This window comes from Mesocricetus auratus, unplaced genomic scaffold, assembly GCF_017639785.1.
Source record: "Mesocricetus auratus isolate SY011 unplaced genomic scaffold, BCM_Maur_2.0 Super-Scaffold_100028, whole genome shotgun sequence".
Taxonomy (NCBI): domain Eukaryota; kingdom Metazoa; phylum Chordata; class Mammalia; order Rodentia; family Cricetidae; genus Mesocricetus; species Mesocricetus auratus.
In genome coordinates this window covers 18,550,867-18,561,994 of record NW_024429209.1, presented here as the reverse complement: position 1 = coordinate 18,561,994, position 11,128 = coordinate 18,550,867, and the positions used below count along the sequence as shown (strand labels likewise).

At 49.3% G+C, this 11,128-nt stretch overlaps 1 long non-coding RNA gene across 1 annotated transcript; it reads right to left on the bottom strand.

Moving 5' to 3' along the window:
• Positions 1-1,383: 1,383 nt before the first annotated feature.
• Positions 1,384-7,817, bottom strand: LOC121134438. The gene is made up of 3 exons (XR_005871518.1): positions 7,720-7,817; positions 3,911-4,132; positions 1,384-1,795 (listed from the first exon to the last, which is right to left on the bottom strand). It is a non-coding gene; the product is annotated as an uncharacterized LOC121134438 (long non-coding RNA).
• Between the last annotated feature and the right edge of the window lie 3,311 nt (positions 7,818-11,128).

Here is an 11,128-nt window from a genome sequence, read left to right as displayed (position 1 = left end):
TTCTCTTCCTCTCTCTCCCTCCTGAGTGCTGGTCTCACAGACAAGTGCCACCGTGCCTAGTTTTACAGGAGCTAGGCTTAAGAGAGCACCCTACCAACAAAGTCACTTTCCTAGACTGCTCTTGAGTCTGTGGGATTTGGAGCCAGACTTCCTGGAAACAAGCATTTGCTTTACACCTAGTAGGACTTTGTCCCCATCACTGGCCTCTCTCAGCCTCAGTTTCCTCATCTGTAAAATGGAATTCCGGAAGATGCTTGCATCCACACAGAGGTGCAGATTGAGAAAGCCACTACGCTATGCCTGGAATGCGCCAAGCACTCTATGGATATTACCTGGTCTTATGTCCATCACAACTTCTTTGTTTCTTTAAATTATTACTGATTTATTTCTTATGTGTGCACGTGGATGCCAGAGAACAGCTTTGTGGAGTTGGTTCTCTCTTTCCACCTTTATGTGGATTTTGGAGATGAATGCAGGTCACCAGGGTCGTGTGACAAGTACTTTTACCTGCCGAGCCATCTCCTGCATAGAGTGGGTGGAAAGGACCCAGGTCCCTCCCCATGGTCTAGTCCCCTGCCACTTACTCCCACGGTCCTTTTCTTATCACCCGAGACACGCAGGGAAATTGCAATTTAATTCTGAAATGAGCATTTATCTTTGCCTTGCTACCCAGGCCCTGAGTCATGGCGGCTGTTTGGTTTCATCTGCCGTAGCTCTTCCGTTAATAATACCCTATTGGATTGCTGTTGAGCCCGATGGATGGTGAAGCAGCCAGGAAAACATCACTAAGTAAACACAGCCCCAACCCTCCCTCCTCTCTGCCTCCCGTGCTGTCAGAAAGGAGCCTGCAGCTTCTCTCTTTGTGTCGCTAACTCATAAATGGAAGAAGCAGGTGATAAATATAGTGGGGATGATAGGTTTCTGAGGAAGCCTGAGGAATTGAAGGCTGGCTGCTGGAAAGCCAGAGAGGGTGTGAGTGGGCCTCAGAAAGGGGCACGTGGCTTCTGCAGCCACAGAAGGCCGCTGGCTCCAGCGCTTGCTGGCCAGGCCAGGCTCTGCCCTCACCCTGTGAGGTGTCATTTTCACACGGGTGGGGCATCCATACAATCGGCAAGTGCTGGCCTTCTGGGCTGTTCCCACAGTCCCCAGTGATGGCTGTCTGAGTGGACTGAGGTTGTCTCCAGAGTCCACAGGGCTTTGGCGGGGATACTGGACAAGGGCTCAGGATGGCCAGGTCGTGGCCCTGAGTCTTCACGGGTGTTTCATGTGAGCTGGAGGAACCCAGTTCCCTTTCTGGACCTCGGAGTCTTCTGTCCACAGGTCGCTTGACTTAGTTCTCAAAACAAACAAAAACAGCTGGCATTTCTCAAATGCATGGTTCCAAGTCTTTATTAAATTACTGACTTCCTACAACAAACCAGCTCCCTCTAAGGACATGGCCAGCACCCACCATAGAGTGAGGGGAACACCAGGACTATCGGCTCCAGGCACCCAAACAAAGCCACACTGCCTTGCCACCCAGAGGGATTGCCACATCTGCACAGTGGCTGTGAGCCCTGTCCCTGCAAAGGTGCAGGGCATGCTGGGATGTTCAGCTACGTTTCCTTGGGAGCCACCTAGCTACCTGTCATTGTGGTTCTGGGTGTGGGCCTCTTCTGAGTCCAGATGTGCACAGAAGACGACTCAGGCTTGGTCAATGACACGGCTACAGTCTCATCCTTCGTCACCTCCACTTAACATGGCATGGTTCATGTGTGTGTGTGTTCTCAAGAGCTTCCACATGGAGAGGGGTTGCCTGGGAATAAGACAAAGAGGAGGTGGGGGGAAGGTAAGGAGGGGTAGAGGTGAGTAAAAAGAGCAGGGTTTGGGGTATGTACCAGTGATGTAATTAGGCCATGCTTGGGCTAATGGAGCAGTAAATACCTGTGTTAGTTATTATTATTACTATTATCATTATTATTGTTGTTTTTTCAAGACAGGGTTTCTCTGTGTAACTTTGGAGCCTATCCTGGCACTCGCTCTGTAGACCAGACTGGCCTCGAACTCACAGAGATCCTCCTGCCTCTGCCTCTCGGGTGCTGGGATTAAAGGCGTGTGCTACCGACACCTGGATGTCATCATCATTACAATGACAAAATGTCCGAAAGTGCTGATCGGGAGGGAAGCTCTGCTTTGGCTCATGGTTTCTGAGGGTTCTAGTCTGTAGACTGAGCTGAGCTGCCACTCAGAGCGGCTCAGGTCAAGGTGGTTGGAGCACAGGGCAGAGGCTGTTCACAGCATGGAAGACCAGCAGGAGCAGAGAGCATGAGCAGAACTCAGGGCCAGTGTGACCTGCTTCCTCCAGCCAGACATGCAGCCTCTGGAACAGTGTCACCAGCAGAAGCAGAATTCACAGCAGGAGCCTGCTGGGACACATTATAGACTCAGCCTATAGCAGTTACCTTTATGCTTAGGGTAGCTGGAGCAGGCGTATTTATTTTTCTATTCATAGCTAAATAATTGCTTAAAAAAAAGTGTCCATATCACTGAAGTGGATGCCAAAACTGCCAAGTGGATCTGAGATCTGACCATTGCCGTGGCTGCATGTTCTAGACAGAGGTCTGTTTCTACCTTCGGGATGACTGTCATGTGTGTCCCCATTTTTCATGCGTGTGTGGTCAAGTACATGCGTGTGAGGGCACATATGGGGAGGCCCAGTGTTGATGTCCAGCATGATTCTCAATCACTCAATGCATTTACTGGGGCAGGCTTCTCAGTCAAAGCAAGAGCTCAGTGATATATGATTAGTCTTGCTAGCCAGCTTGCTCTGGGGATCGGGGTATGGCCTTCCAAGGCAGAGGCCTTCCAACGAGTCATCCAGTTCATCAGGCATTTTACATGGGTTTCTGGGGGATCTGAACCCGGGTCCTCATGCTCTGCATCACACTCTTTAATCACAGAACCATCTCCCTAGCCCCAGTGATGGCCATTGTGAACAGAAAGTTCTGTAAGCTGGGATTGTCTTAGATACTGTAAAGCTGTGATCAGCCTCTTGGCCTTGGCCCACTACGTGTTGGTAATCACCTTCCACGTCCGGTGTCCCAAGGGTGAAGACTCTCCAGGAATTGCCAGGATTTGCTGGGAGATAGAACTGCCCCCAATTTGATGTAGAACAATTGAGCTTTTGTTAAGGCCTTTGTCATGTCATTTTCTAAGGTGGTGTAGACACTTGTATGTTGCTCATGCTCTGGTTAGTAAATCCCACCCTCTTACACATACATTCCTAGTTAAACTCAGTGGGCCACAGGGCAAAACCATGATAATAGAAGGGAACTACTTGGGAACAAAAGAGGTAGTGAGGGGAACAAGAGAAAGTATGGGGATAAGTATGATCAGAATATGTTATTTACATGTATGGAATTGTGAAAAATAAATTGCCTGCTAAACAAAAGAACTTTGTTGTGGGGCTGGGCATAGTGATGCATGCTTTAAATTCTAGCATTCAGGAGGCAGAGGCAGGTGGATCTCTGAGTTCAAGGCCAGCCTGGTCTACATCGAATTCCAGGACAATCAGGACTACATGGTGAAACTCTTGACTGAAAACACAAAAGGCAAAGTCACACAAACAAAAACAAAAAACTCACCCCCAAATGAACAAAACAAATCACCAAACAAACCACACATAACTTTTGTCCTGGACAGTGTTCTCTCACTGGCTGTTAGAAATACTCTTGAGTGTAAAAATAGTAAGAATCACGCAAGATGTCACAGCCAGGAAAGGCGCTGCCATGCATGGTGACTTGAATTCAGTCCCTGGGATGCATGGTGGGAGAAGAGAATTACTCCCAAATTGACGGCTGACTTCCACACATAAGCCATGGCAGCCCACACTACCCCAAATGCTGAGGACTTCTGTGTAAGGTGATGTTACCTGTGCTCAAAGGCTTCCCGAGTTGGGGCAATCTTTGAGGACCATTGGTGGAATCCTGGAGCACACGTGCTATGTTGGAAGCATTTGTGATGAACAATGGGATTGGCTGCTGGAAGACGAGTCCTTCAGTGCTAAGATGGTCAAGCGCTTCAGTCAGTAAGAGCCCCTAATTTCTTGTTGGATTCATGTCACAGGTGGCAGGTGCCAGCCCAGACAACAAGCCTGGAAGCCAAGAGCATCATCAGTGTCAAAGGGGAGCACACAGAATGGCTGGGTCCTCTCAGCTCCTGACCGAGGGTCTCTCACACACATGCCACGTCTAAGCCCAAGATTCGCCTGCAAGTGAGTGACACCTGCCTTTGCCTAGCTACTCCTACTGAGTTGAAAGGTCACCTGCTCAGTGAAACCTTTCCCCATACCACATTCCAGTCAGAGGCCATTGGAGTCAGGGGAACTGCTGGGACTTGCCCAAACCACTAGCCAAGAGTCACTAGAGAAGGGAGTTTCAGTTGAGCGACTGCCTAGATGAGATTGACCTGCAGGCATGTCTCTGGGGGAGGGGAGTCTTGATTGTTAATTGATACAGGAGGGCACAGTCCACTCTGGGGGGCACCATTCCCTATGCAGGTGGTCCTGGGCTGTCTATGCAAGCTAGATGAGCGAGTGAGCCAGCCAGCAGCATCTCTATGGTTTCTGCTCCACGTTCCTGCCCTGACTTTCCTCAATAATAAGACTGTGATCTGAGGTGGAAGACTTTCCCTCTAAGCTGCTCATGGTTACAGTGTCATGTCACAGTAACTGGAAACTTGAACACCCACAGCCAGGGAGAACCTAAAATGCTGAGTCTGTGTCTCCAGGAATAGAGTCCAATAAGGAATGCGCTGAGCCAAAGGGAACGTGCTTGTTTACTGTCAAATATAGTCACGTCAGTGTGCGCAAGTACGGGACTGTACCTCCCTGCCCTCCTAGCCCTGCCTGCCTGGAGAGCTCTCCACAGCATTGGCTCTAGCTACCTTTAGGATGACAGCTGCCCCTGGCCACTCCCTCCCAGGCAGCCCAGGACTCCCTTCTGTAGAGAAGCAAGCAGCATCACCACTGAAGGTACCCACCGCCTCTGCAGCAGCAGCAGAGGGAGGAGAATGTGCTAGCACAGTGACAGGAGCTGAGCTGGGAGCCACTGGAAACAGAAAGAATGAGAGCAAAGAGAGAGACCTTAGAACCATGGCTGGGAAAGCAAAAACAAACAACAAAAGATCCACAGTTTGGAAAAGAAGTGATTAGTAAAAAAATGCACCAAGATAGAACCAGAGCACCCAACAGGTGGGCAGGTGCGACCTTGTTGGTCTTCAGCAGGTGAGCTCAGGCTCCTAAGAAGGCAGGATGGTGGCCACGCTGACCCTGGCCACACTTTCAGGCACAGGTAACAGGTACTGTGGAAAACCAGCATCAGGGTGGGTTCCACAGTCTCCGTTCCTGAAGTGGGGCTCCCACTCTCCTTCTCTTCCTCCCCCTCCTCCTTTTTCTCCTCTATGTTCTCTATCCCCTCCTCTTCTCTTCCTTCCCCTCCCTCCCCTTTCCTTCTTTTCTCCTTCCTTTCCTTTCCTTCCCTTCCCTTCCCTCCCTTCCTCCTTTCCTGCCTCCCTCCCCATTTCCTCTTCCTCCTCCTCTCCCTCTCCTTTGGAGACACTGTTCAATGTATTCCAGGCTGACACTGAGGTCACTATGAGAGTCAAAGATGACCACGAGCCTCTGATGCTTCTGCTTCCACCTCCTGAGCGCTGGGAACAGACATTGCCACCCTGCCTGGTTTCTGCAGTGCTGGGCTGGGGGTCGAACTCATGACTTATCTGTGCTAAGCAAGCCCTCTGCCAATTGAGCTACACACCCCCTCGGGGGTGGTTCTTACTGGTAGAGGTCTGCTAGTGAGTGGTAGTGAGAGCCTAGTGCAATGATCTGAATAAAGATTTACGGTTGGCAGCTACGCAGCACTCTATGAATATCAGACATGGACTTTTGCACTTCCAGAAGCAAATGGCTCATCTGCCTCCGGACGGAGCTCTCCCATGCCTGGACCCCTGCGATTTTGGGAGTTGCTGGAGTCTCAGAATGCTCTAGGCATGTGGCTGATTGTTTACAGAAATTGTTTCTATTTGAACACATATTATGGAATTTCCTAGAGACATCCAAGAAGAAAGGCTGAATACTCCCAAGACATGCCTCATGCCCTGCTTGGTTACTTGTTTTAAAAGAAGGGGCATCTCCAGCCCCTGAGTGACATTCTCTTTCATAAATAGGGGGGTCTGAAATTGTATTTGGTCCCATACGTCTTAGCCATGTCCTTAGGATCTGAAGATTGAGGATGCGGCACGTGGTGTGCCAGCTTTGAAATCTGCCTCGCCTGAAGAAGGTGACAGGCAGTCAGAGGAACTCCCATGCTGGCTGGTACCCTGCTCCCACCACCTTTCCCTCCTCTCTTCTGTCCCTCCCCCTCACAACAGCAAGGCTGTTGCTGTTCCAAGTGCGAGAAACAGCAGTGGGCTTTGGGCAACCGAAAAGGAAGCTGGGCTTAGGTAACGTGTCATGGCAGTGAGTACTGGGGAAACTCGTGGAAGAGAGCCTGCAGGTTAAGGGTGCAGATGCCTCAGGTCTGGGGGTCCCTAAGAGCTTTTTAGAGTGGCGACACTTTGCCCGAGCTCTGAGTGATGACTGGGAGTCACTTCTGGAGATTCAGGGAGAGAAAAGAACAAGGAGAGGTCCTGAGGACCAAGAGGGGCTAGCCTGTGCTAGGGAAGGTGGAGCCAGCAGTGTGAAGGTCTGAGGTGGGTCATTGGGCTGTGGATATTTAATGAGGTTTCTTTATTATAAACACCACGTGATACCTTCCAACAGGGATGGTAAGCTGAAAGCCGCAGCCCCTGGACTTCTCTGGGCACTCCTGGATCAACTGTGCTAAGTGGCTTACTTCTTTCCGTGATGTTTATTAATATAAGAGATTAAAGGGATCCTCATAGATGTTCTGAATTATATCCAGGGAAGCAGTTACTGAGACCATTTGGGAGTGTCAAGTGTGCACTGGACAGTTATGCCAGGAAGCAAATTTGCATTTGTTTGGTCAACAGACTAAGGCCAAGACCCAGTCTCCACCAGCTGGGTTCAGAGAGCATCTACTTATCAGGGTTCTGGGTACCAGTTTTGGGAAGAAATCTCAGGAGTTTGATGACAAGCTCTACTGACAGATGTAGTAAGCACCCAAGACCTGGTTAGTGCTTTCAGGACAGGCGTTAGTAAAGTGATGTGTGTTCGTTTATTTTATACATGGATCCACCTTTGCCATTTATTTATTGTAAAATGGCTATCTAGATGAGGAAGTAGAACTAAATTGGTTTCACATAGTCTTTCAAAGGGGCTGTGCCGGTCAGATGGGTCGGTGGGTAAGCTACCTGCTGTACAAGCTTGGGGACCTGAGTTCGGATCCCCTATACCCATGTAAAAGCTGGGTGCATTGGTGCCCATCTGTCATTCCAGTGTGGGAGAGGGTGTGTGGGGAGGAGGGGGTCAGAGAGAAGATAATCCTGGAAGTTCACTGCCAGCCAGGCTAGCTGATTTAGTCCAGGGTTCGTCAGAGAGCCTGTCTTAAAAGAGAGCCTGTCTTAAAAGATAAGAGGGGATGGTAGAGGAAGACTCCCCACTCCCCCAAGTTGACATTTGGGCTTCTACATGCATAGGAAGACATGTGTACACACACACACACACACACACACACACACACACACACACTAAAATAAAATTAGAAGACTCTCAGTAAGTACCTTCTCTTGAAGCAAAGCAACCCATCCTGGCTTTCCTGGCCCTAACTCAGTACTGTTTAACACCTCTAGACCAGGACAAGGCAAGGAGGCCAGAGAGGGTATCAGACTCTTGGGAGCTGGAGTTATAGGTATCCATGGCAACCCCATGTGGGCCATGGGAACCGAGCTCCAAGCCTCATGATTGAACAGCAAGTGCTTTTAACCCCCGAGCCATCTTTCCAGCCCCCATTTCTATGGTTTTTGCATAGCGGTACAGACCTGAAATCCCAGGAGGCTGAGGCAGGAGGACCACCATAAGTTAGAGGGCAGCCTGGTCTATGTAGTGAATTCCGGGACCGCTAGGGCTAAGGTGAGATGCAGTGGTGTTAAAAGAAAAAGACTAGCAGAAGCAATCGAGAGAAATAAGGGATTCCAAGTGGCTCAGGCCCCTTTCCAGTTCTTTCTCCAAAGGGTGGACACAGAAATGGGATGTAGAGAGTAGAGTCAGCTGACCTTCAGGCTCTGCAGTCTGGAGGGTCTGCACCCCAACTGCGGTACTTTCCCCTCCCAACCTGAAGTCAGCCATAGACAGTATAGTCAAACAGGTGAGAATGGCTGTGTTCCAATAAAACTTTATTGACAAAAGTGGGCACAGGTCCAGATTTAGCCCAGAGATTGTGTAGCAATTACCAGGGTGCTTTGGCACCTACTTGGGCAAGGCTTCTGGGAGAGTTTGGCATTTTTAAAGATCATCTTCCTTGATATATTATTCATGGGAAGACCACCAGCAGCTTCAAAGCTAGCATCCCACGGGAAAAATCTGGTCCTTCCCATCAAGTTTTAATCTGTTTTGGGGACAAAGTGAATGTGCCCTAAGTCTGTTCCTAGGCTTGCCCAGGTAATGATATCACCGTGTAGCTCAGGGTCTTCCCAAGAGTCCTGTGGTCTCAGATGCCCAGGACAAGACCTGCCACGTTCTTCGGGAGAGATGTGTGTGATCCCACACTGGGGTGCTCTGTCATTTGGATCTTTTGTAGCCGCAGGGGGGACAAACCTGAGATGGTGACTTTGAAGGTTTCTCAGAGCTCCCAGGGGCTGTGGGTCCCTTCATAGCTTCAGGCCTGGGTTCTATTGTGTTTGCCTAACATCTGGGCTTTTGCCAGTTAATTTACCTATAAGCTATGCACCGAATAAAGAGGAAGCAAAGCCATCCATCTAAAGTATTCAGATTTTGGCCTTAATTAAAATGCAGAATAAATATGTAAGGCTAAAGAGCATGAATTATAGATACCGGGGTTTCTATATTAAAATCGCCTTTCATCTGTGCAGGCGCGCATGTTTGTGGTGGGGAGAAAGCGTGTGTATAAGTCCATAGTAAGAATATAGTTATGGCCCGTGTGTGCTTAGCAAGATGGGAAATGGGTCTTTTGTGAGAGAAAGAATCCCTCTGCCTTTCTGACTCACTGCCTCGGGAGATTTTTTTTCCTACCTCGGTTTTGTAAAGGATTAATTCTGACCCTTGTTATTTAAATTGCTTCACCACTTCTCAAAAGGCCGCTTCTGGTCTCTCAGAAGTGCTGGCTGCCAGGCTGGGGCAAAGCTGTTTCTATGCCTTACTCTACCCTGGAAGAGGCTTGCTAGCTGGGAGGACCCGGCAGGCAGGGGAGGCTGCAAAGGGGGAGAGACAAGTCTCAGGTCTCTGACAAGGTCGGCTGGCCCTAGCCCAAGAGGAGACTTAGGGTCCCAAGAGCTGAAATCAGCATCCAAGTACGTGACAATCAGCCTGGGGATGGAGGTGGACAAAAGGGACCATGATAATGGCCAAGGTCAGGGTGACGATTTTATATAAACGTTCAAGCTTACAAATTGCTATCAGTTAGGGCTTACTTTAACTCATGGTTGGGGAGATTCATGCTGAGAGCTAATCTGCATTACTTAGAACATTGAAACACAAGCAAATTAGATGTGAAACCCAGAATTATCTTGTAATCAATCTGGGTAGATAGTGGCTTTTTGGGGGGGGCGCAGACAGACGCAACTTTGCTTAGAGGTATTAATTTTAATGAGAAGTGGTGGTTAAAATGGAAAGGTGAGAATATTCTATTGCTGCATGAGACACACACACACACACACACACACACACACACACACACACACACACAGAAACATCCCTGACACCCGAGCTGATAACAGGAGCGGCTGTTAGTTACTTGTTGTTGTGATAGAGCACCCAACAGAGGCACCTTCAGGAAGGAATGGTCCATTTCAGCTCACAGCTCAAGGATGCAGTCCATCATGGTGGGAAGGCATAAGGGCAGGAGCTGGGCAGCCGGTCACATTGCATCTACAGCCAAGAAGCCAAAAGCAACCACTGCTGGTACCCAGCTCACTTCCGTTTATCCAGCCCAGAAGCCCAGCCCCTGGAAAGGCAGCGGGGTCTTCATCAATTAACCTGATCTAGGGACTCCCTCATGGACATCCCAAGAGGCATGGTTTGAGATCCTGTCCAGTGGACCGTCAGTATTAACTGTCACAGGGGCTATCTGGGAAGAGGGAGCAGCGGAGGGAGGAGGCTGGGTTGAAGAGGTAGTGGGGTGCCTGTGGTCAAAGGACACGGTATACTTGAACGTTATGAAACCCGCCACTTTGTACAGTGATTGTATACTAATCAAAAAACCGCAAGCACCAAATGCACGAAGGATGCCTCTCTAGTTTGTACAGCGGGTCCTGGCTCCTGCTGTGTTGCCTGGGGAGTAGGGGGCACTGTGCCAGAGGCAGAAGCCAGGCCGTTCCCTGGTTTGGACATTGCTATTCAGTCTGCATTTGGGTTACTTTTTTTTTTTTTTGGTTTTTACGAGACAGGGTTTCTCTGTATTGTTTTGGAGGCTATCGGTCCAGCCCGGCCTCGAACTCACAGAGATCCGCCTGCCTCTGCCTCCGCCTCCCGAGTGCTAAGATTAAAGGCATGTGCCACCACCGCCCGGCTGCATTTGGGTTACTTGTAACAATTGTGTGGTCTATAAGCCTGAAGGTGCCTGTTGCTGTTTCCAGCTGAGGATGGAGAATATGGACAGGACTGAAAGCAGCAACACAAATCCCATTAGTTACAGAATATTTTTTCATAATGATTTTTTTATTGTGTGTGTGTTTTTTTATCCTAATATGGTCTAGAAGTTTCTGTTACATAGCAACATAGCATTTTCTAGGAGATGCTGACTTGTGGAAAGTTTGGTTTGGGTGTTATGGTGGTTTGAATAGAAATGGCTCCTATAGGACCATAGAGAGGGGCACTATTGTACTGGAGAGATGGCCCAGAGGCTGGGCTGGAGAGGTGGCTCAGAGATTAAGAATACTGGCTGCTCTTCCAAAGGTCCTGAGTTCAAATCCCTAGCAACCACATGGTGACTCACAACCTTCTGCAATGAGATCT